The sequence below is a fragment of the Gorilla gorilla genome, chromosome 17, assembly GCF_029281585.2.
Source record: "Gorilla gorilla gorilla isolate KB3781 chromosome 17, NHGRI_mGorGor1-v2.1_pri, whole genome shotgun sequence".
In the NCBI taxonomy this organism is placed as follows: Eukaryota; Metazoa; Chordata; class Mammalia; order Primates; family Hominidae; genus Gorilla; species Gorilla gorilla.
In genome coordinates this window covers 96666653-96691407 of record NC_073241.2, presented here as the reverse complement: position 1 = coordinate 96691407, position 24755 = coordinate 96666653, and positions in this window count along the sequence as shown.

Sequence of the window (24755 nt, the reverse complement as noted above, 5' to 3'; positions counted from 1 at the left end):
TCTTTCCCTGGAGGTATTACCCGATGAAATTGTACAAGATAGACCAATTAGAGATACAATAAATTGAAAAGAGAAGGTACATCTACCTCTACTTATGGATATGGTATTTTACTTGAAAAAATATTGAGATAGGACATAAATTAATGTATGGAACCAATAGTCTTCTTATATATAAACAATAACCAGTTGGAGAAAATAATGATAATGACTCCATTTATGACAGCAACAAAGATTATTAAATACTTAGTAGTAAAATTAATGAGAAATGTATATAATCTATAGGAGGAAAACATTAAAACACTCCCAATAGACAAAAAGTAGTGTTGAACAGAAAAACATGCCTGATTCTTGAACAGGAAATCTTCACATGATTAATAGGTCATTTTCCCCATGTTAGTTTATCAATACTTAATATCATTCCAATAATCCATACCGACCAGGTTCACTAGGAGAATGAGTCAGTGAGAGATTTGATGTCTGTGCTTATGGGTCTGAACTCATTGCTGTAGGTTCCTGCTTGTTTTTATTTTTTTCTTCTTCCCCATTTTCCAGTATTTTCTCTTTTTTGACTGCCTGCCTTGTTGATCTCAGTCCCCAGCATAAATACAGAAGCACAGTCTTCTAACACTGACTGTTTAATCAGCTGTCACCATTGTACGAAGTATAATCATGTGACAAATCCTGTATATATCAGACTTAGTGATTCTGCTCTTCTGATCAAACCTGACCGACACAGCCACAGTCAGAGAATATGGAAAGAGCTCCTGTTCATTAAATGATTTGAGATTAACATTGTTTTCAGTATTTCCAAGGTATGCCAATGACCACAGGACACATTGGAACAATCTGTGATAGCCATGTTTTCCTTGTGAATTTGTCATCTTAAACTCTATGCCTCTTACGGTGTAGGTTGTGATTTTTTTCCACATGACTTTATTTATTTATTTATCCAATTTATATGTTGTCTAAGTCTTATGAGTTTATACCTGAATTACACCTAATATCTTTCCAGTATTTCTCAAATGATAATGTTTCGATATAAAGTATTACTTAATTCGTCATTACCTAACAATCAGATTCTGTATAGGAATTCTTGCAAAGATATAAACCTGCATATTTTAGTTTTTTATGAATTTCATTCTTTGGAATCAATCTCTTTCCAGGATTTTAAAGTGGATAATCTAAAGTTTATTTCTTTAATATTATACTTAACAAATAAGAAATATGTAGCTATAGATTATGAATAATAATGAGAGCTATAGTTATTGAAATCAAGATAATTCCTTAATTTATGTATACTCATTAGTGTATCTATGCTAAAAACAGTAGAATAACAAATCTTTTCACAGCCAGAAACTGCTCTAAACTCTCTTTCTATCTTATCTTATTTAACCACCCACATAATTCCTCAAGCAGACATTGTTGTCCTGCTATACAGATGATTGAACTCAGGCTTAGAGAGAGTAGTAAATTGCCCAAGACGAGAAAGCTAATAGATAGTAAGTTTCACATTTGAGCCAAGGTCTGACTCTAACACATACTCTTAACCTCTTCAATGTAAAGCCTTCTTATAAACAGACTTCAATCCGCACACCAGTATACAATTCTTTTGACTCAAATAATTTTGGTAATGTTCTTTGTTAGTCAACACCAATTGTTAGAAAATACTTTCACATAAAATATGCTTTCCTGTAACTTCTTCCTGAATTCTTTCGACTGCTCTCTGAAGTGACACAGAATCAACTGTCTTCTTACCCACATGTGGACATTCCTAAAGCTGTGGGTTCCACTTTTGTCCCTCTTTTATAAATAATTATTTTTACTTCCTTCAGATATTCATTTTCAGATGGCCAGCCTCCTAGCTGTAGATTGCCATTACTCTTCTTAGAAATGGAATGCCCAAATCTGAAAATAAATTAACTAAACTTCCAAGCAAATTAGTAGCAAAAGTAGCAATAAACAGAAACAATAATGTAACGCTCACCAGTTGTCCTTTGGCACCAAAATTGCCACTGTTTTAAACTGCATTAACCTGCTTGGAGATATCATTGGCATTACTCACTTGGGATCATCAGTGAAGCATGATTTCCCCGGTGCCCACATAAGAACCTGGTCCATAGTGGGTATGCATTAATTATTGTTTAATAACTGAGTATACATTAAGCAAAAAACATTTTTGAAGAAGCTTTTCATTAAAAGAGCGGCATCCAGGCCGGGCGTGGTGGCTCACGCCTGTAATCCCAGCACTTTGGGAGGCCGAGGTGGGCGGATCACGAGGTCAGGAGATCGAGACCATCCTGGCTAACACGGTGAAACCCTGTCTCTACTAAAAATACAAAAAATTAGCCGGGCGTGGTGGCAGGCGCCTGTAGTCCCAGCTACTCGGGAGGCTGAGGCAGGAGAATGGCGCGAACCCGGGAGGCGGAGCCTGCAGTGAGCCGAGATCACGCCACCGCACTCCAGCCTGGGCGACGGAGTGAGACTCCGTCTCAAAAAAAAAAAAAAGCAGCGGCATCCAATAGAATTTCATTTCGCATAATTTGGAAGTCTTTCCTGTATGTCCATCGTGTCTTGGTTTGGGATTGTTATAACTAAAGTGGTACTCTCTTAATCAAAATACCATATTGCATTTTAATTAGCTCACAGTATAGCCCCAGGCACGATTGCCCTTCCTCCATTTCAACCACTCTATCTCTCGTATTTTATATGTGGCTTCTGCTCATTTGTCTCACAATGGATTTTCATAATTCTCAACCTTTTTTCCCCATAGCTCTGGAAAGCTATCTATCAAATCATACCTAATAAACACATCAAAGCTTTGGAGTTACTCTTACCCAGCACCTGAATTTATCCTGGGCATTTGGTTGTTCGAGCCTAGTCATGCCTGTGCAATCCAGTTGTCTGGAAGAGTGAGTCTAATGTGTTAAAACTGCCACACTTCAGTGTTCTGAATGCATCTATGTGTTCCATGGATTCACAAGAAAGTGAATTACAAGATTCTTAGGAACTAGAGAAAGCACTGTCTTCTGACTTACCTAACACATTTTTTCATCACCTCATTCTGAGATTACAAGGATCAGGAGAAAGAGAGTCACTTTACAAAGATATTATAGTATTTTGGTGAGAACCTTACAACGTTTTAAACTTAAAAATTTCCTTTCAAAGACAACTTTATGCAGAATTGTGAAATTGCTGTCACTAGAAATCCTGAGTCTCTTTTGTAGGGCTTTCAATCGTGTTTCAGATATTTATTCCATTCTCCCTGGCCACCCAAGACCCCCCACTGAAGTTCTATATCTGACACATAGTTAATGCTTTAAATTAGAAACACCCCTTTATAACTTGTTCCTCATATTTGTTTTCCTCATAACTCTACTCTTTTCCTGGAATTTATAGCATTATTTAAAGGTAATGTTCCTATGAAATCATGTGTAAAGTAGTTTTTGACTATGGTAAAGTCATCTTAATTTAAATTTACAATTAATGATGTTTTGATATATGTATACATTGTGGAATGGCAAAATAAGGTTATACACAGTAAATACATATAATTTTATTTGCCAATTTTTGAAAAAGAAAAAAAAGGAAATTAATGGTGAAATGTTGGGTCTTTAGGGAGATAATGGGTTTGTCCAGGATGCCAAAGTCTTAGAGTATTTCTCAAGGCATCCTATGCAAGCTCTACTCTATGCATACTTGATTTTGTTAGTGCTTTTATCATAAAACGATTATTGATCACAATCATACTTTATTATTCCATAATTGCTGTTCTCTACATATTGAACCATAACTCACATGCCCTGTTGCAAGATAAATTCACCCACTCACTTGAAGAGTGTGCTATATTATTTTAACTTAAATATATCTCTTCTTTTTGCCTTTCTGCTTATACATGAGAGTCTGCGGACTAAAAACTCGGCTGTCCAGTGATATCCATCCATTTGAGGAGCAGTGATCAAATTGTTTAATGACACTCCTTGTTTCTAATTGCTTGTTGTTCCATACGCTAATCACCCTCTGCCTGAAGACATTTTTCATGAACTCCCTTGGTGCACTATCTTTTCTTAGCTTTCGCTTTGGTTCATGGCCTCTTGTTTTTCAGTCCATTACCTCCTGAAATTATTTGTGACTTGCCACTTTCTTTGTCCTTCAAAATTTTATTCAACTCAAATAAAATATTTTTTAATATTCATTCGTTCATAAGGTAATATTTTTCTACAGCTCTACAAGGTGTTTGTGTTTTAAGCTGTCTTACTAGAAAAGAGTAGAAAAGTTAGAAAAAGCTTTAAAATACAAACATTCCAGTAAGCTAAGTTCAATTTATTATTGGAGAAATACAAATATTTTATTATAAATATATTGTAGCCTAAGCGTACAGGGTTGATTAGTCTGTTCTCAGATTGCTATAAAGATACTACTTGAGACTGGGTAATTTATAAACAAAAGAGATATAATTGACTCACAGTTCTGCATGGCTGGGGAAGCCTTAGGAAACTTACAATTATGGCAGAAGACAAAGGGAAAGCAGACACCTTCTTCACAAGGCAGCAGGAGAGAGAGAGAGAGAATACAGGGGAACTGCCAAACACTTTTTAAAACCATCAGATCTGGTGAGAACTCACTCACTATCAAGAGAACAGCATAAAGGAAACCACTGCCATAATCCAATAGCTTCCCACCAGGTCCCTACCTTGACATGTGGTGATTACAATTCGAGATAAGATTTGGATGGGGACACAGAGTCAAACCTTATCAAATGTTTATAAAGTCTACAGTAGTGTACTATAATGTCCTAGCCCTTCACAGTCACTTACCACTCACTTACTGACACCCAATGCAGCTTCCAGTCCTGCAGTCTTTATTCATGGTAAGGGCCCTATGCAGTCATATCATTTTTAAATTTTTTAATCCATACTTTTACTGTACTTTTTGTAGGTTTACATATGTTTAGATATGCAAATACTTACTATTGTGTTGCAATGACCTATAGCATTCAGTGGAGTATTCTGTACAGATTTTTAGCCTACAAGGAAGAGGCCAGTTGTGTAGTAGGCTACATCATCTATGTTTGTGTAATTATGCTCTATGATGCCCATACAATAATGAAATTGCTTGATGACATATTTCTCAGACTGTATCTCATCCTTGAATTATGCATTACTGTATTTGTTTTGTTTTGTTTTATAACTTTGGAAACTAAACTGTGGTGAAGAACACAACCTCTAGGAATGTAGTTAAGTGAATAAAGAACTTGACTAGAATGTTTCATAGTCTTCAAATATTTGGCTTTGTTGTTTTGTTTATTATGTAGCTCAATATCCACTTTGCTCATACAATTACACCTCCATTTCATTTTTAGAATATTTTTTCCTGTTAGATGTTAGAAAAATATATAAAAACCCCAAATTAGAAAATTTCATGAAGTCATGTGATCAAAATTCCTTCAATTAATCACCAGATGATCTGGAACATGACAAGGATGCCTACTTTTACCACTGTTATTCACTATGGTACTAAACGATGCACAGCATTAGTGCTTGCTGTTTTCTAGCAGGTTAGGCATGTATACTATTTGGGGAAATGGCACATTCTTGGGCTGCCTCTTATTCTATGGGTTCACAGCTGCATCAACCACATTCTGATGAGTCATACACGTATGTGTGTGTGTCCATGTGTACGTGCATGTATACATGTAATACGTATATATATATGTTTATAGGTTTTTAAAATGGCTTTTAATTCACACTTTTTTTCAAAACATTGTAAAATTTTTTGGTGTTGTCCAAAACATATATACAACTTTAGTATATAGCACTATTTAACTCTGTTTGGCAATGCAACCATGTGATTGATGTAACATAAATATGTTTATAGTTGCACTTTCAGAAAACATGTTTATAAGCAAAGAGAAACATTTCTATTCACAAAATTTTACCACTTGCAAGCATAGCAAACATGTTAAAATTCACCCTCATTAAGTTGTAGGAAGAATCATCTTTTACAAAATTTACTTCACACTTCCTACTTAACCATTATGGGTAACAAAAGGTTATAAAAAATCAGTTCTAAAAAACAATCAACTTATTTTGAGTGCCGTTTTTCAACTTTTTTCTAATACTATTTAGCAAATTTCAAAATATATTTATAAAAATATATTTTGAAAATATAAGATATCTAACTAAAGACAAATGCCTAAATATAATACAGGATGTTTTTAACCTGAAATAGACTTGCTTAGATAAAAATATTTTTTGGATGATTGGCATGTAAGTGATTTGCACTTGAGGACAGCAAAATGCTGGTGGCTTAAAGTGGGGGAGAGTAGGGATAGAAAGGCAACAAAGTTTTGCAAAACAAAACTTAATAAAATGAAACGGGACATATAAAATTGAAATGACATATGTAATTGAAGGGAAATATAAACTACATAGAAAAGCCTTATGACATCAGGAAATTTTTCATCTGAATTCCAGCATTCTTTACAATAAAGCAATGTAATTTTTCTTCTCCCCTTCTAATTATTCAATAATAGTTTAAAATAGTTTAAATATTTTTTAAGTTGAATAGGTGTCTCAGTTTTACTTTTAAGAAAAGAAAATTCAAAAGTAATTCTACATGTCTCACATCCAAAAATAAAATATACATATAATAAACCATTTCTGATGTCCAGTAAATGTTCTGTAAGTAAGGAGAATGAATATGGCTTAACTTCCACGGGCTCAAAGCAGTATCTAAGGTTGACTTATTATAAAAGAGTTAGTTTTGAAGTAAAAAAAAATGATGTGCAGAATAAAAAAATGAAAAGGTATATATTTCTGGAGTTCATGGACATATCCAAAATAACCAACAATAAAATTTTTACTTGTGTGAATCAAGAATCATATTTCAAAATTACGTCTGCTGTATTATAAGAATCTGTAACAGCATTTTTTGTGAAGCTGAAGTAAAATAGAAACACCTTTATGTTAATTCCACATTTTAAAAAGTGACTTAGTGAAGATAGAAGAAAGGCCAACCCATAATAATACAAGAATCTCTAATTAGGCTAATTACCTGCCATATCTTCAGAGTCCTCTATAATAAACACTTTTGTTATGAAATTATAGTTTAAAACTGTTTTGTTCTGACTTTTTAAAAGAACAGGCAGCAGCAGGTGGAGGTTCACACCCTATAGAGTAAAGTCTGTTTCTCTTAAGGAGCACAACTAGAACCTAGTTCAAACCTTGAAAGCAAGGGCTGGAATGGGGCTGAGAAAACTACTACTAACCCATTCCCTTGAGGTTTGGTTTTATAACAAGACAAGATCATGATTAGTAAAGAAAACAAAAGCTCAGTCTTCTCCATCAGAAACCCAATCAAGCCCCCTGTGGCTGGCATCTGGATCTGTCACACCCCACATCATTTAGCACAAAAGCTCAGAGACGATGTTACATTAAGGGAGCTCAGGATGCTAAATGAAGGAGGTACAAAAGGACTAGTCAGGAAAGGATATTCAAAAGTGGCACATCATGAAGATAAGAATAACAAACAAAATCTTCAGTTTGTCAAAAAAATCCTGCCAAACAAAATTTCAGAACAAAGAGTTTAATACGGAAGAGAACCAACAAAACCAACAATCATCCATTAACAATGATTTGTAGTGAATCTAAATATGCCAGATATTGCCCCGGAAACTACAAATACAGACCAGAGATAATGCATCAGACAAATAATCAGCCTTTCTGGAAATTGCATTTTTTTTTTTTTTTGAGACTGAGTCTCGCTCTGTTGCCAAGCTGGAGTGCAGTGGCGCGATCTCGGCTCACTGCAACCTCTGACTCCCTGGTTCAAGCAATTCTCCTGCTCAGCCCCCCGAGTAGCTGGAATTACAGACACGCACCACCAGGCCCAGCTAATTTTTGTATTTTTAGTAGAGACAGGGTTTTTCCACGTTGACCAGGATGGCCTAGGTCTCCTGACCTGGTGATCCAGCCGTCTTGGCCTCCCAATGGAAACTGCATTTTAATCGACATGAAGTAAATCCAGAAAAGATTAATTTTATAGAACAAATCTAAAATAATTATAAGTGTGTTTAAGATGTTTAAAGATATTATCAAAAGAATCATTTCAATTAAAACTAAATTAAATTAAACAAAAATGTAAACACAGAGAAGGCAAGAATCTTTATGTGTAGCGGTGGGGTCATTTCAGTATTCCTGGTACATAAAATTATGCATGTAGCATAATAAGCACTCAATAAATATTTTTTGTACCAATGTGTGGAGTTTGAAAAGCAAGAGATCATGGAGGAAAAACAGTATTCTACAAAAAAGAGGAATAATTTCTGAAATATACTGCAAAAAGATGTACAATTATGAATCTTCTTCTTGAAATTATACTCTCTAGTATTGAGCAAGGTAAATGATAAGCGAAAAACTAAACACATCACAACAGAAGTAGAGATTCTCAGGGATAATGAAAATGTTTTCCAATGATCAGAGAAAAGGCAAAATACCTAAAAAAAATGACATCAAAATGTTTTATCCATAGGAATAGATAGAATACTATTTGCAAGAGAAAATAATTTTAATTTAGCTAAACTGTTATTAACAGCACAGATTTAAGAAAGGTATTTGCAGGCATATAAAGGTGAAATGCTTTGCTACTTGTAGATTTTAAGCTATTAAAGAAGAATATTCAAGAAGTAATAAATATATGCTATAAATAGCATAGCATATCTATGACAGAATATTTGTGTGCCTAAAAACTTCTATGTTGAAACCTAACTTCCTGTGTGATGGTATTTGGAAATGGGGCCTTTGGGAGGCAATTAGTTCATGAAGGCAGAGCCCTCATGAATGGAATTAGTGCCCTTACAAAAGAAACCATAGAGCCCTTCCTTGTCCCTTCTCCCATGTGAGGATAAAAGGATAAGATAGTATTCTCTGAACCAGGCTCTCACCAGACACTCAATCCGCAGGTGTCTTGAATCTTAGACTTTCCAGCCTCCAGAACTGAGCAGAAATTCATTTCCTTTGTTTTTAAATTATCCAACTTATGGTATTTTGTAGTAGCAGGTCAAACAGATTAAGAAAGTATGATTTGATAAAAGGTAAAAATTCAAGAAAAATCAATAAATTTGTGAGCCAATTAAATTAAAATTTGACTGATATTAAGTTACAATTATTGGTAGCCAGCCTCTATCATGGCCCACAGTAATCCACTCTTCTTAGTATTTTTACATTATTGTTATTCCCTTCCCTTGACTGTGGGCTGAACTGTTACTTCTATGAGAATATGACAGAAGCGATGGAATGTCACTTTAGAGATTAGCTCACAAACACAGCTGTGGCTGCTGACTTAGACACCTTCTTTCTCTTGTTCTCCATTGGATCTCACCCTGGAGAAAGCCAGCTGCTATGTTTTAAGGCACCCTATGGACAGCCCATGTGTCAAGGGACCAGGGCCTGCCAAGAGACATGTGAGTGAGCTTGGAAGCAGATGAGTTTCAGTTGAGACTTCAGGTGAAGCCACAGCCATGAACAGCAGCTTGCAAGTTCTTGAGCCAGAGACACCCAGCTAAGCCACATGTGCATTCTTGACTCACAGAAACTGATATAATAAATGTTTGAAGCTGCTATGTTTTAGGGCATTTTTTTAACACAAGAAGAAATGATTAGTTTGATCATAGTAACTATTGAAAATATAAGATTAAACTTTCCAATTATAACAAATAAAGAAGCAGTATGTAATGGGTAATCACATGATAAAATTCTTGTTACCATCAGAAGATAAGTTTTGGATTTGGAAAAAAAAATCCATGATGAAGAATTGATGCTAAGAAATTAAGGGCAACCATTAAAATAAAAAAAAAACACGCTAAAGCTCACAACATATATTGCACAACTTTAAAAGTAAAATACAAGTATATAAGTTATGTAGAAAGTATGCATTTTTAATAAGGAATTATTTTAAAAAAATATTCCCAAGGTATAAAAACCCACATTTTTTTTTCTGAGTAATCTTTTCATTATGTTAAGCCCAATTTTAACTGTAACAGACTCCTTTTGTGCCAGTTCTACATCCTGTGGGTCAGCTTGGACTTCAGGACAGCTGGAGGGGACCTTCCTTGCACACACAGGCTGCCTCCCACATTGCTACTTTCTGGATCACTTGGGTTTTCTGTCACACAGTTTTCTCTGATGTACAAGTAGCTTTTTCAACAGTTATTAAATAGAGACAGTTAATATCCTTGAGGTTAACCTCAACCAGCGAGGGACAAGATGACATGGATAAATTTGCAGCCTTCTGTGCTGTGGAAACCAATTCAGAGGTTCATTTGGAGGAATATTTGTTACAGTGAGCAGTAGTGGCTCAGTGATTACCAGCTAAATAACTACTGTGTGTGGGTCCCTCCTGCTCTGTCACACTCTCCCATCTCTCCGCTTGCTGCATTCAGGGATCACATCCCAAATATCCGAATTGTACCCATGTCCATGTCTGGAATTTTCTTTTGGAGAAACCCTAAGTCATAATGAAGAAATGTCTCAAGTTTCCTATAGTAGACATTGATTATAATCACTTCTTGCAATTTTTAGTAGGATCTCCAATTGATAAAATTTTTCTGACTTGATTTCATCACCTTTTTGTTAGTAGTTTCACACAGATAAATTAAGAAAGAAAATTATTAAACCTATTTTGAAATATTTTTAAAAAGAAAGTTTACAGATTATGAATTTTGGCTATCATCTTACTCAACAGCCAAAAAAATATGCTAAATGTAAGAACAGAATTTTAAAAATTAGCTTATATAAATAAATATTTTTGTCTTTATCATACTTCATATCAAAAGAGGATTCTTCAATTTTAGATTAATTAAAGGGAGGCAGAGGCTCTAAATAAATACTTTCTTTCCAAAAGACTTATAAAATAATTATTATATTTTAAAAGCAGTTAGATTATCTATATTAGTATATTAGATAGGCTATATTGGATGAATTTAACTATAAACTTGCTTTTTGTGTCTGTGAATTTTTTTTCAATTTTTCAGTGCAGGTTTGACAAAAAGAATTTCATAACAACAGGGATGACAATTTTTGTAGTTAGTTATTTTAAAACCTTAAACTTTATTAATATTCTGTTATTTTCACCATAGTTTATATATAAGAATTCAACAGTGATTACAAATTTTCCCAGATTTGAATAATGCTATGTTCCACTTCTGAGTATTTTTAAGAAAAAAGCAAAAAAGTTTTTTAAAACAAATTATGACACAGGTAGTTTAGAGTGATTAAAAGAAAATACGACTGCTCTTAAGACAATTATTTAATCAACTGTTTTTGACTCTTTAGTCATTACAAGTGTGGACTTATTTTTTTTAATTGTCTTCTGTTTCCTGAATAGAACAGATCTAGTAAAAACAAACAAATAAACAAACGATTACCCCGGAATTTAGAGTATGCAGAGTAATTTATTAATGCATATGTAATTTATCAAAGTATTTAAAACCATTATCAAATACGACTTTTGACTTTGTCTTACTTATAAATATATGATGGCATATAAATAAAGTCCACTGTGTACACTGTCATATTATAGACATAATTAGTATTGGAGTTTTGACACACGTGGTATAAATAATTTAGACATAAAATTTTGAGAAATTTCAAAGCCATGTCTTTCCTTTAATATACAGAAAGATATACTCATGAAAGAGAGATAATATTAAAATCACCAAAAAATAAAAATGGAATAATATATAAAGGAAAAGTTGTGGTAACAAGGAATTGAAAGATAATCACAAGGATTAACTTTCAGGTGGCTGATGAAATGTGTAACATCATTGGGAAGAAAAGTGTGCTAATAGTGCAGTCTTGACCTTTTAAAAGAATTCTACTATCAACGGAAAATCTCTCTCTTATATGGCAAATATTGGATTTTCTCACTGTAAATGACATTTGCCAATAAAGGAACATTAAAAAGTAATAAAAAAATAGTCTCCCGTTCAGTTAACATTGAAATGGAATTTGTAAAACTTAGGAAAAAGTTTTATTGAAGACCTATGTTTAAATGTCTTTTCTGGTTTCCCAGCTCTAAAGTTACCCTCATATTCACCAGAATTTAAACACAAGAATTTTCACATCACACACACTATTCACACTGAACACTGAAATGTAATGAATGCACTAGCGTTAAATGAACTGTTGTTATATTGTATATAGAAGGATTTTATTTAAATATACATAATATTTTGAATAAAAAATTGAACTTGAAATTGAATTTCTAACACTGAAATTTTTATTTGTGTCCCTTATGGTGCATATGGGGACAAGGAATTGTCCTGTATTGTTCTTGATCTGAGGATTGATCCTGTTTTTTTATTTCACTTTCCACAGAGTTTTCTTCAAACCATGATCTGTGAGTTTTCAGAAGTATGCTCTATTTCTTCAGTTTCACATTTATTAGTAGCCTTTTTGCAACAAATTCTTATTCTTAAGGGGGAAAATTAAAATGAACAGATACATTGCAAATCTTCAAAAGACTCATCATTCCTTTTCCAATTTTTGTTTTCTTCTTGAAGTATTCTAAATATCCTCATCTCCTGAATTCTCAGCCTCTAAATTTATTGTCTGCTTCCTCTAAGTGGTGGCCACATAAATTATCTGAAAGTGCTGTTTCTGCAAGATGGAAGAAACATTTCCTCCCTCGGGAGAATAAAATCCTGACCACACTTTCATAAACACTGTGAAAGGTTTACTCATTGAACAACTTGTTTCTAGTTATTTCTATGCCTTGGGAATTCCCAAAGACCACTCCAATTTTTAGGACAAGGTTTTCAGGTATAAACTATTTTTTCCTTCTGTGGGTGCCGTGTACTATTCAGGACATTGGCTGTATTCTTCCACAGCTGTTCGGTAGCTCTTCAATCACATGGAGAAAGAAAACTCTATCATGACCTAAATCAGTCAGCGTGGAATATTTTCTCATTTTCAAAACCATGTGACCTCGCCGGCTTCCAGACTGATTCCATGAGTCATTTTCTGAACAGACACACAGACGTATGGCCCTGAGTCAGACAGTAATCTTAGAGCCTGATCAAGTCTCAATATTTAGGACAGGCTAACAGCTTTCTCTTTAAGACACAGATTATGAAGTAAAAAATATTATTACCTTAAGTAAACTGATGAGTGATAACAAGAGGAAGCAGAGAGTGTACACATAATCTAAGGGCAGCAGTGAGTTCCAGCAGCAAAGACTGAGGGGTAAATTAGGAACTCCACAAAAGGTCCTCATGAAATACATGTTAATGTAACAATATAAGTCACATGCTATTCATAAAGCATTATTCGTATATTTATTATAGCAAACCAAACTAGATATGTAAGAAAAGGCAAGTCCCACTGTATTAGTCCATTCTCACATTGCTATAAAGAAATACCCAAGACTGGGTAATTTATAAACGAAGGAGGTTTAATTGACTCACAATTCCACATTGCTGGGGAACCTCAGGAAAATTACAATTACAGTGGAAGGTACCTCTTCACAGGGCAGCTGGAGAGAAAAAGAATGCAAGCAGGGGAAATGTCAGATGCTTATAAAACCATCAGATCTTTGATGCTGGCATTTCACTATCACAAGAACAGCACGAGGGAAATTGCCCTTATAATCCAATTACCTCCACCAACTCCTGACCTTGACACACCGGGATTACAAATCAAGATGAGATTTGGGTGGGGACAAAGACCCAAACCATATCATTCTGCCCCTGACCCCTCCAAAATCTCATGTCCTCACATTTCAAAACACAGTTATGCATTTCCAACAATCCTCCAAAATCTTAACTCATTCCAGCATTAACTCAAAAATCCACAGTCTAAATTCTCATCTGAGACAAGGCAAGTCTCTTCTGCCTATGATCCTGTAAAATCAAAAGCAAGTTTGTTACTAAATACAATGGCGGTGCAGGAATTGGGTAAATACATCCATTCCAAATGGGACAAATTGGCCAAAATAAAGGGCTACAGGCCCCATACAAGTCCAAAATCCAATAAGGCAGTCATTTAACATTAAAGTCCCGAAATGATCTTATTTGACTCCATGTCTCACACATAGGTAACGCTGATGCAAGAGGCGGGCTCCCATGGTTTTGAGCAGCTCCACCCCGTGGCTTTGCAGGGTAGAGCCCCCCTCCTGGCTGCTTTCAAGGGCTGGCATGAAGTGTCCTTGGCTTTTCCAGGTGCATGCTGCAAGCTGTTGGTAGATCTACCATTCTGGGTTCTGGAGGACAGTGGCCCTCTTCTCACAGCTCCACCAGGCAGTGCCCCAGTGGAGACTCTGTGTGGGGGCTTCAACCCCCCATTTCCCCTCTGCACTGTCCTAGCAGACATTCTCCATGAGGGCACCACCCCTGCAGCAAACTTCCGCCTACAAATCCTCTGAAACCCAGGCAGAGATTCCCAAAGCTCAATTCTTGACTTCTGCGCACCCACAGGCCCAAGGCCACGTGTAAGCTGCCAAGGTTTTGGGCTTGTGCCCTCTGAAACAATGGCTAGAGCCGTACCTTGGCCCCTTTTAGCCATGACTGGAGCTGAAGCAGCTGGGATACAGGGCACCATGTCCCAAGGCTGCACAGAACAGGCAGGGCCTGGGCCTGACCCAGTAAACTATTTTTCTCTCCTAGGCCCCCAGGGCTGTGATGGGAGAGGCTGCTATGAAGGTCTCTGACATGCTCTGGATAAATTTTTTCCATTGTCTTGGTGATTAACATTCAGTTCCCTGTTATTTATGCAAATTTCTAATGCCTTCCCAGAAAGTGGGTTTTTCTTTTCTTTTCCTTTCCTTTCTTTTTTTTTTTTTTTTTTTTTGAGACAGAATCTCTCTCACCCAGGCTGGAGTGTAGTGGTGCAATCTCAGCTCACTGCAACCTCTGCCTCCCAGGTTCAAGCGATTCTCCTGCCTCAGCCTCCTGAGCAGCTGGTACTACAGGCCTGTGTAACTACACCTGGTTAATGTTTGTATTTTTAGTAGGGGTTTCACCATGTTGGCCAGGATGGTCTGGCTCTCCTGACCTCGTGATCAACCCCCCTCGGCCTCCCAGAATCCTGGGATTACAGGCGTGAGTCACCGTATCCGGCCAGGTTCTCCCCTCCCCTCCCCTCCCGTCCCCTCCCTTCCCCTCCTTTTCTTTTTTGGCAGAGTCTTGCTCTGTCTCCCAGGCTGGAGAGCAGGGGCTCAATCTCAGCTCACTGCAAGCTCCGCCCCCTGGGTTCACGCCAATTCCCCTGCCTCAGCCTCCCGAGTAGCTGGGACTACAGGTTTTTCTTTTCTATCACATCATCAAGCTGCAAATTTTCCAAACTTTTTTGCTCTACTTACTTTTGACGTTTTGCTGCTTAAATTTTTTTTTCCACCAGATATCCTAAATCATCTCTCTCAAGTTCAAAGTTCCACAGATCTCTAGGACAGAGTCAAAATGCTGCTAATCTCTTTGCTAAAGCATAGCAAGAGTGACCTTTATTCCAGCTTCTAACAAGTTCTTCATCTCCATCTGAGACCACCTCAGCCTGGACTTTACTGTTCATATCACCATCAGCATTTTGGTCAAAGCCATTTGACAAGTTTCTGGGAAGTTCCAAACTTTTCCACATATCTGTTCTGAGCCCTCCAAACTCTTTCAGCCTCTGCCTGCTACCAAGTTCCAAAGTCGCTTCCACTTTTTTGGGTATCTTTACAGCAGCACCCCACTCTCTGTGGTACCAATTTACTGTATTAGTTTGTTTTCACACTGCCATGAAAAAAATACCCAAGACTGGGTAATTTATAAAGGAGAGAGGTTTAATTGAGTCACAGTTCCATATTGCTGGGGAAGCCTCAGGAAACTTACAATCATGGTGGAAGGCATCTCTTCCTTCCGCCATGGCAGGATGGAGTGAGTGCAAGCAGGGGAAATGACAGATGCGTGTAAACCATCAGACCTCATAAGACTCACTCATTATCACAAGAACAGCATGGGGGAACCCGGCCCTTTGATCTAATTACCTCCACCTTGTCCTACCCTTGACATGTGAGGATTATGGGTATTGTAGTTCAAGATGAGATCTGGGTGGAGACACAGAGCGAAACCGTATTACCCACACTGAATATTAGCTGACATTGGAGATGAAAAACAGGCTTTGGGGGAGGAAACTGCATTTCAAGAAGCAAATGTGTTAAGAATGCTAAAATCTTTAGATTGTCGTTACCACAAACTCTGCATGGAAAAAATATCATATAGAAATAAGGCCAGAGTAGGGAGAGTCTCATTGACTGTAGTCTGGAAGGTGTCTGAAAAGCAAAAATCCCTGATTCGATACAATTAGTGTCAGAAAACTAAAATGCAGTTGGGTATAATTGATTTGTTCCTGTAATATGCTACATAGTCTGTATTTCACCTAAATAATACAGATATTACAGATAGTTCAAGGAATGTTTAAACCCTATTTTCACTAATTTGGGAAGCCTATTTGTTAAATAAGCAGACTGTCTGGAAGAGCAGGCTACATCAATACAGATCGACTGTCTTGCATAAACTCTATTTGAAAGTTAAAGATCCATTTGCAGCTTTTGGGAGGATAGTAAATTGTTCAGAAGGAGAAATGGAGTCTAATCTAAGTGCTCTGTTTATTTAGGGAAAACGCTTGATTAGGCTTCTCCAAATTATAATTGAAATAGATCGTACTAAATGAGACATAGTGAATAATATTTCACAGGCAGCAGGATTTCCTAATAGCAGTTATTAAGTATGTTCTCAATAATAAAATAGCACTTCAGAAGCTCATCTCCATTTTAAATATTATTGTAAGTATATTTACATGGATTTTAAATACCTATTAGGCTAAATAAATATTTATTTAAAAATCTTACTTTCTGGGAGCAGGGTGTAAAAAAAATCTTAGTTTTTGTTAGCATTTTCAATGGTCTAATGAGTTAGTATTCATTAAAGCTTAGGTGAATTTGCAATTAAAATCCTTGTAATTTTTATTAGCTTTTGGTTAAACTGTTTCCATTTAGTACAGAATGCATTAAACTGTCCTTCCACCTAAGTCTTAGAAGAATCAACACAAAATGTAAATAATGACCTCCAACAAAATTTGGTCAGTGCAATTACCTTAAGTTTAGAATCCCTTCTAACTGAAATTAATAACACATATACATTATCACCTATTCTGTAACACATGATTTGTGTCTCTCATTTTGATTAGGTAAAGTTTACATGGATAAAAAATAAAGTATACGGAAAGTCTCTCTATTAGCTTGAAACTTTCATATACTTTAAAAAATTAACTATAGATGAAGCACATCCCTGTAAAAATAATTTCTAATATCGCTAAACCATAAGATAATAAACTTATCTATGATGGGAAATAAAAAATGAACAAGTTACTACATAATATAGTAGAATATCATGTTAATTGATGTTAAAATGGTTAATATTTTTTTCAATGAGGAGTTGTAGCAATATCTGCCCTTAGCCATCCTGTAGAATAATTTTATAAGGTGATACCATACACAACTCTAATTTTATATTTATTTGAAATAGTACACGTGCACATGGCTTAAAAAATGTAATGAAATGATATGAATGATGGGAAATTATGAAAATTCTTCAATGAGATTCCACAACAGAAAAATCTATTGACATCTATCTAGCTATCTTTGTATCTATGTGTGTATGTATCTACCTACCTATTCATCCATCAATCTAAGCATTTGTGTAAGTATGTGTATAAATGTGTGTGTGTGTATGGTGTATTTAGAGCATACACATTATGAAATGAAGAAAGGTATTTGTCAATGTTATGCGTGAAGAGAAATATCATTAAAGCTATAGACAAACTTATTTCTACATTGAAGAAGCTATTAGAAAGAGTGTTTTTTCCTATAGATGTAGTCATATTCAAATGTTATAAAACGAAAAAAAAGACTTCATGATTTAATGTTTGAGATTTTCCATACCTGTAAAATTTACAAGTAGTAAAATATCAATGCTATAATGAATAAATGTAAAAAAACCAAAGATTATATAGTTATACTAAAGCAAGAACATTAATTTCAATAACAGCAGGCAAATTTATGGACATGGGAATTTTAAAAAGTCATGTTTCTGTAATAGAATTTTATACCTATGACCCCTAAAGACTCTGCCAAAAAGGCTACTAGAATTGGTGAATAATTTTAATAAGGTTTCGTGATACAGAATCAATGTACAAAATCAGTAGCATTTCTATACACCAATAATGTCCAGGCTTAGAGTTGAATCAAGAACACAATCCCATTTACAATAGCCACAAAAATGCATTTGCATAGGTTTCTGTTCATTTAGTTAAAATGCAGAATATTTAAAATATTGGTTTATGGAATATTACATTTTGCTGACTATAAAGATTGTCAAAAAATTGCTGACTATAAAGATTGTCAAAAAAAAGAACCTGTGTTACAATTCTAAATCAGTATTTTTTCATGTTGGCTCCTGGACAAACTACGTACTTTAATGATTGCTTCAATAACCGAATCTCTGTTTTTGCAAACGAACATTTTTAAAAAACGAAATCTCTTTTTAAAAAGTCATTTTTTGTTCGGCTCATTGCTAGCCATGTATGCTCTGAAATCAGAGATCATAGGAATTTAATCACACATAAAAAATTTACTTTCCTTTACCAAAAACAAGAATGCAATCATTTTGGCGATTGCATTTTTTGATTAATGTAGTGGGGTAAAGGCAATGACTTTCATACTTTGCCATTCATCAGAGTTTATCAGGTAGGGATCTAGCCATCTACATTTTTCTTCCAGCAAAAACAAAAGACAACCCAAAGGAGACTGCAGTTTTTGCAACTTTAGGAAAGAGTGAGGATAAGATACTAAGACAAGGAATTATCTAAGAAATCAGCAGGTACAAACATGGCCCAGGGTTAGCATAGTACCAACAGCAGACTCACTTGATGGTGAGCTGCCAGATTGCTGTATTGGACAGGCACTAGCCAGAGCCCAGATGCTGGGGCTGAGCTGAGCTGTAGGGCCTTGGGGTTACTTTAATGTTTCAAACTGTGAAGATCAGGAAGTTAGAGGGACAAGGAGGGATGCAGGTTGTCTCAGTCTAGGTACTTTTTTAAGTGGGAAAATAGGTAAATAAGTATTTAATCAAGTTTTAGGGTATGTCTTGAGGAGAATATATAAAAATGATGCTTTATGCAATTCTGATGATTTATAAACAGTATTGTGTTTTTCATTAAAAACCAAAAGGGTAAACACAAAATAGGTGGCAAATTCTAACACACTTCCCTTAGTTTTGTGTGTTTAAAGATGAAAACATATTATTTAACTGCTTAAGAATAAATTGTGTAATGACCAATAACAAATAAATAAATAAATCAAGAAAAATAAAATTACCATGATTGACAGAAAATACAGTAACTTATCTATCAGTCTTTTTTTTCCAGAAAAGAAAAAGTCATTCAAGAATATCACATTTCATGCTGTCTTTGTGAAAGTCTTTGATACTACTGGTAACTAACTTCAGTTTTACGATAAGCAATTATATTCACAACAAAGACCTTTATTCAAGTAGCTTGCTAAACCAATGCTTTGAGGATGTGTGGGTTTTTGTTTGTTTGTTTATAAAATCAGATAGTATCATTCTTTAATTTTTAGACTATATATGTAGACACTGACATTGTTATTTATGAATTGACTTTTTTTATCTTGGCCTTATTAAAACCTTATAATCTCAAATAAGATTTTAATAAATGAAAATAAAATACTTGGTATTTAAAACAAAGACTGTTTTATATTCCTCTAATAGAACATGAAAGCAAGAAACATTGTTTTTATAGGTGAAGAATTTTTAAAGTATTACCTTGCCCTATTTTAATACATAAAGTACCATAAATACTAATTTCTAACATCTTCCTGTTTCCTTTCAGTCTTGTCCTGGTTTTGTGTGTGTGTGTGTTAATTCTGCATTAAAAACATCTATGCTTTATTTCAAAAGCATTTTGTATTGACATCAACATCGTACACATACATCACAACATCTACATAGTAGTCCTCATCGTGTTTTTTATCTGACCTGATGCCCCATTAATTAATGTAGCTATTTAGAAGAATAGTTGAGTAAATGTCCTTCATCTATTCTCTTTTCAAACTATTTTGATTTTTCTTTGTTTGAAATTCTTCTCACATATAATGTTGTAATAAGCATATTTAAATCATTTTCTACATGATTTTGTAGGCTCTATTGCCGCAAGGAACTACTAGCGACCCCTTTTAGGATTCATTTTATATACTAACAAATTTCTTACCCAAATGTGAAAATCTGGAATACTTTTTCTAGACCATCAATACCTGAGAGCAGGAACTTGTCTCACTGTGTTCCCAGGCTCTAATATATAGAAAGAACTTATTAAATATACAGGAGATTTATAAATGAAAGAGTGAAGTAATGGACTGTGTAATGTTAATATTATAATATCCTTGACATTACCAAACACATAAAAGATATCCTCTGTGACAATAGAGGAAAACACTCTTAATTTTAACCCATTTGATTATTAATTATTGAAAATATGGTTTATGTTTATTAACAAGACACATCTATCTTTTTGTATATATGTATGTGCATGTGTACACATATATAATATATGTGTTTTCCTAAACCACAATTTTTTCACAATTTATTTTTATGTATATAAATTAGGAAGCACAGTTTTTAAATGTATTGGAGAATTAGTATTAAATATAACACATAAGAATATAAAAATAGAAATTTTAATAGGAAAGAAAACAGTTTGGTTTGACACTTTCATCTTTTGAAGAACCATATACACTCTGTATTGTGGCTATGGGTAATAATAATTATTAAGATTATGATAAATGTCAATAGAATATCTTGCTACTGATAGCAACTTTGCAGAAAAAGGAACAATGTTGAGCATGGTTATATTATGTATAATATATATCATATAATATTTCACTTGTTCTTTTTTGCTGACATTTTATTACAATACACTGAGAGACGTTTAGGGGGAAAAGTATTTCTCACATTCATATGAAAAACATGTGCTGTGATATTGGATGTCCAATATGTTCTAGTCCCGTCTTTGCCATAAGCACCTAACGTACTTATCTTATTTTAAAAATAATCTTAAATATCTAGTCTTACATAACTATTGAGTTAGATGAGAATAGATCTAATAAACATATCCATCTATTTACTTATTTTTGGTTACTAAATTTCATCTATAATCAAGGTTCTGAATCACTTGCTAAAAATACATCATGATGAATAAAAAAGACACAGCCTCTGACTTTGGAAGCTAATAACCTAAAAGAAGGTATAGATTTTGTCAAATATCCACAAAATTAGATAGGAAAAGAAGAAAAAGTGATAATGAGTACTGCAAAAGAAATTACAGAATATAATAGACACTCTAACAAGACAAACTTAATTAGATGAAAGCTAGAGGAGGTCCTATTGAGTGAAATGGATGATGAGACGTGGAACTGAGAAGAATGGAGACAGAGAATAACTATAAAAATGAATTTCCTTTTTTTCTGTCCACCTTGGCTGAATGTAAAAAAAATTAATTCTCAAGAAGAAACAGCATACTCAAAAACCATCAGGATGGAAAGGTTTTGTTAGTTAAGAAACTTAAAGGACATCAGAGTGGCTAATGAGTAGGTGAGGATATTAGAGAAGGAGTCTGGGCAGGATCAGAGGATGGAGAATCCTGTTCACCGTATCAACAATTGTGCATTTTATTGTAAGGAAAAAGAGAAGCCATTGAGGGGTCTTAAAAGGAAGATTATATGGTAAAATTTTTGCACCAAAACTATTTTTAGGCAAAAACAGTTTTGCCTTAAACCATTCTCCCAGATTTTAGCTTCTCTGGGAGTATGACTTAAGACAAAGGAGCAAAAGGGAGATAAGAATGAAACTGGAAACACCAGTAAAGTTGCTACTATAGAGGCTGAGGCAGATGAGGTTGGCTTCAACTAATTCAATAGAGACAGAGTGCAGTAGAGAAATAGGAAAATGAATGTCACGATATATCTTGGTTATATTCCTTTTTGTGCTGGATTACAGATTAGATATTGGCAAGGTGGGGAAGGCCAGTAACAGTGGGTGAGAATGAGATAAGAGTGAAGGAAGATGGTCAGTTTGGGGACATGTACGCCTTGGAAGATGAAGTTGAAATTTACTCTACTGGAGAAAACTAAAGGAGGTTTCACAATCCAAAGCAAGAGTTCACTTATGAATATGTTAGCCTTGAGTTTCCCTTAATATATACAAATAGTAATGTAAATTTTGTGGTTACATAGAGAGCTATCAATTGGAATATGGATACCATTTAAGCAAATAATGAGGAAAAGCATAAGAAGAAAGGCAAAAATCTAGTTTTGGAAAACTCTATTATTTACCATCAGGTAGACAAGAAATCAGCAAAAACCAGATGCATTGATAGAGTTTGAATATAGTGACATAGAGGCCAAGAAACAGTGCTTCAAGAAATACATTATTAATTTTATGGTATGTGTATTAGTCCATTTTCACACTGCTGATAAATACCCGATACTAGGCAATTTACAAAGAAAGGTTTAGTGGGCTTATGGTTCCACGTGGCTGGGGAGGCCTCACAATCATGGTGGAGGATGAAAGGCACGTCTCACATGGTGGCAGACCGGAGAGAATAATAGCACTTCTGCAGGGAAACTTACCTTTATAAAACCATCAGATCTTGTGAGACTTATTCACTATCACGAGAACAGCACAGGGGAGACCTGCCCCCACGATTCAATTACCTCCCACTGGGTTGCTCCAATAACACATGGGAAGTCAAGATGAAATTTGAGTGGGGGCACAGCCAAACCATATCAGTATGATGCCAAGAATTCAAATAATATGAGGTCAAAAACTTGCTTATTGAATTTTGTAATATGGTTGTAATGGGTAAAGAAAGCAAGAGCAGTTTCAGTGGGTCTCTAGGAATAGGAACTAAATTAAAGGATACAAATCCTTAAAGGATACAAAATTACAGCTAGACAGCAAGAACAAGTTCTGCTGTTCCAAAGCACTGTAGGATGACTATAGATAAAAATAATACATAGTTTCCAATAGCAAAAAGGAGGAGATATATATATCTCAGTCAAAAATGCAGATTTTTTTTTCAGAAGTTTTAGGAAGACTCAACTTTTTCCTTGACAAATCCCAAATTAATTATTAGGTCATATTTCCAAGGGAATAAAAGGAAGGTTGAGAAATTCAACTTGCAGATACCAACTGGGGGAATTTTCAGTAGCATCCATGGTTTTTCTACCCTTGATAACAAAAGTAACAATTAGATAATATTAGATAGAAAAATTCCCATATAAATAATCATTCTCTACTGATTAGGTGTCGTTCCTGGAAGTGTTCAAAAGATTTGAGACATTCTCACTCCTCTCAGAGCTACTCCTGCTCCCAACTCTTGTATAGTACACAAAGAAAGATTAGTTGACTAGTCTCTTGGACAAAGACTAGTACCTTTTTCTCTTCCTGTGACTTGCTTCTCTCTTTCACTTCTAAGAAGAGTGGATTCTTATAATCTCTTCTTTCTTATTTGGCGCATTGAGAAAAATTTATTATCATCTTACAGAGTTATTCAAAACAAAAGAACTTTCATGATAGAAAACTTCAGAGTTTGCTTTCTTTCCATTATTATAATGGAAAATTTCTCAAGAAATTAGGATATCATTCTGATAGAGACAGGAGACAGGCAAGGGTCCCCAGCAAAACCCCACTTTCAAGCCTAAAACAGCCTGAACGCTGAAAAACCAGACTGTTGGTCCCAAAGAAACCCGCCCTTTCCCGACTGATTCTTTCTGAATAATGCCCACCTGTGCACTGGGAGGACGTGATAGAGCCTCAGGAATTTTGTGACATTTGCAGGGCGGAGGTGCCGGGCATCTTCCGTTCCTGGGTGGTGACCTGGGATTCAATCTGTGAGGTGGGAAACCTGCTAGCAGGACTCTCTCTCGCTTTGCTGAGAGTTATTTTTCCTTTTGCCTTTTTGCCCAATACATTCCATTTTCCTCACCCTTCTAGGTGTCCCTGAGCCTAATCTTTCCTGGGCATGTGACAAGAGCCCAGTTTTAGCTGAACTAAGTTGAAAGTTCTGCAACAATTGGTCTTAATGCACTATGTTTTCCTTGTTGCAATGGACAAATTCCAAGTGCTCACAGATGATGGAATTCTTGACATATGGTAAACGGCCCAGGGTTAAGCAGGACACTTAATATAGTTTTCTCTCTTGCCTTTCTTATTGTTATTATTGTTTAGCCCCAGTCTAATTATATAGCAACTTCACTTTGCTCTCGTCTTTTTGACCGTTGTTGTACTTCACCAAAATATATTCTAGTGAGTTTATTACACAAATTTAACTGCAGCTTCTGCATTCTGGCTAAAGATGATCATTACTTGGCTTTGTTAGTGTACATATATGAACTAGAACATATAAAATGTATTAATTATTTTAAACATTGGTGACATTTCTACTGGGCCGCTTACATTCATTTAATTCTATTTTTCTTGTCTTTTTTTTCACCAGAACAAACTACATTAAGAAAGCGGTAAATAACTTTGATTGTTAAGTGAACAGGGTTTCTTTTTTTCTGTATGTGTGTCTTTTCCATAATTTAGCTTAACAAAGATTGTATTATTTAGTATAGTATAGGATAATATTGTATGAAACAGATATTCA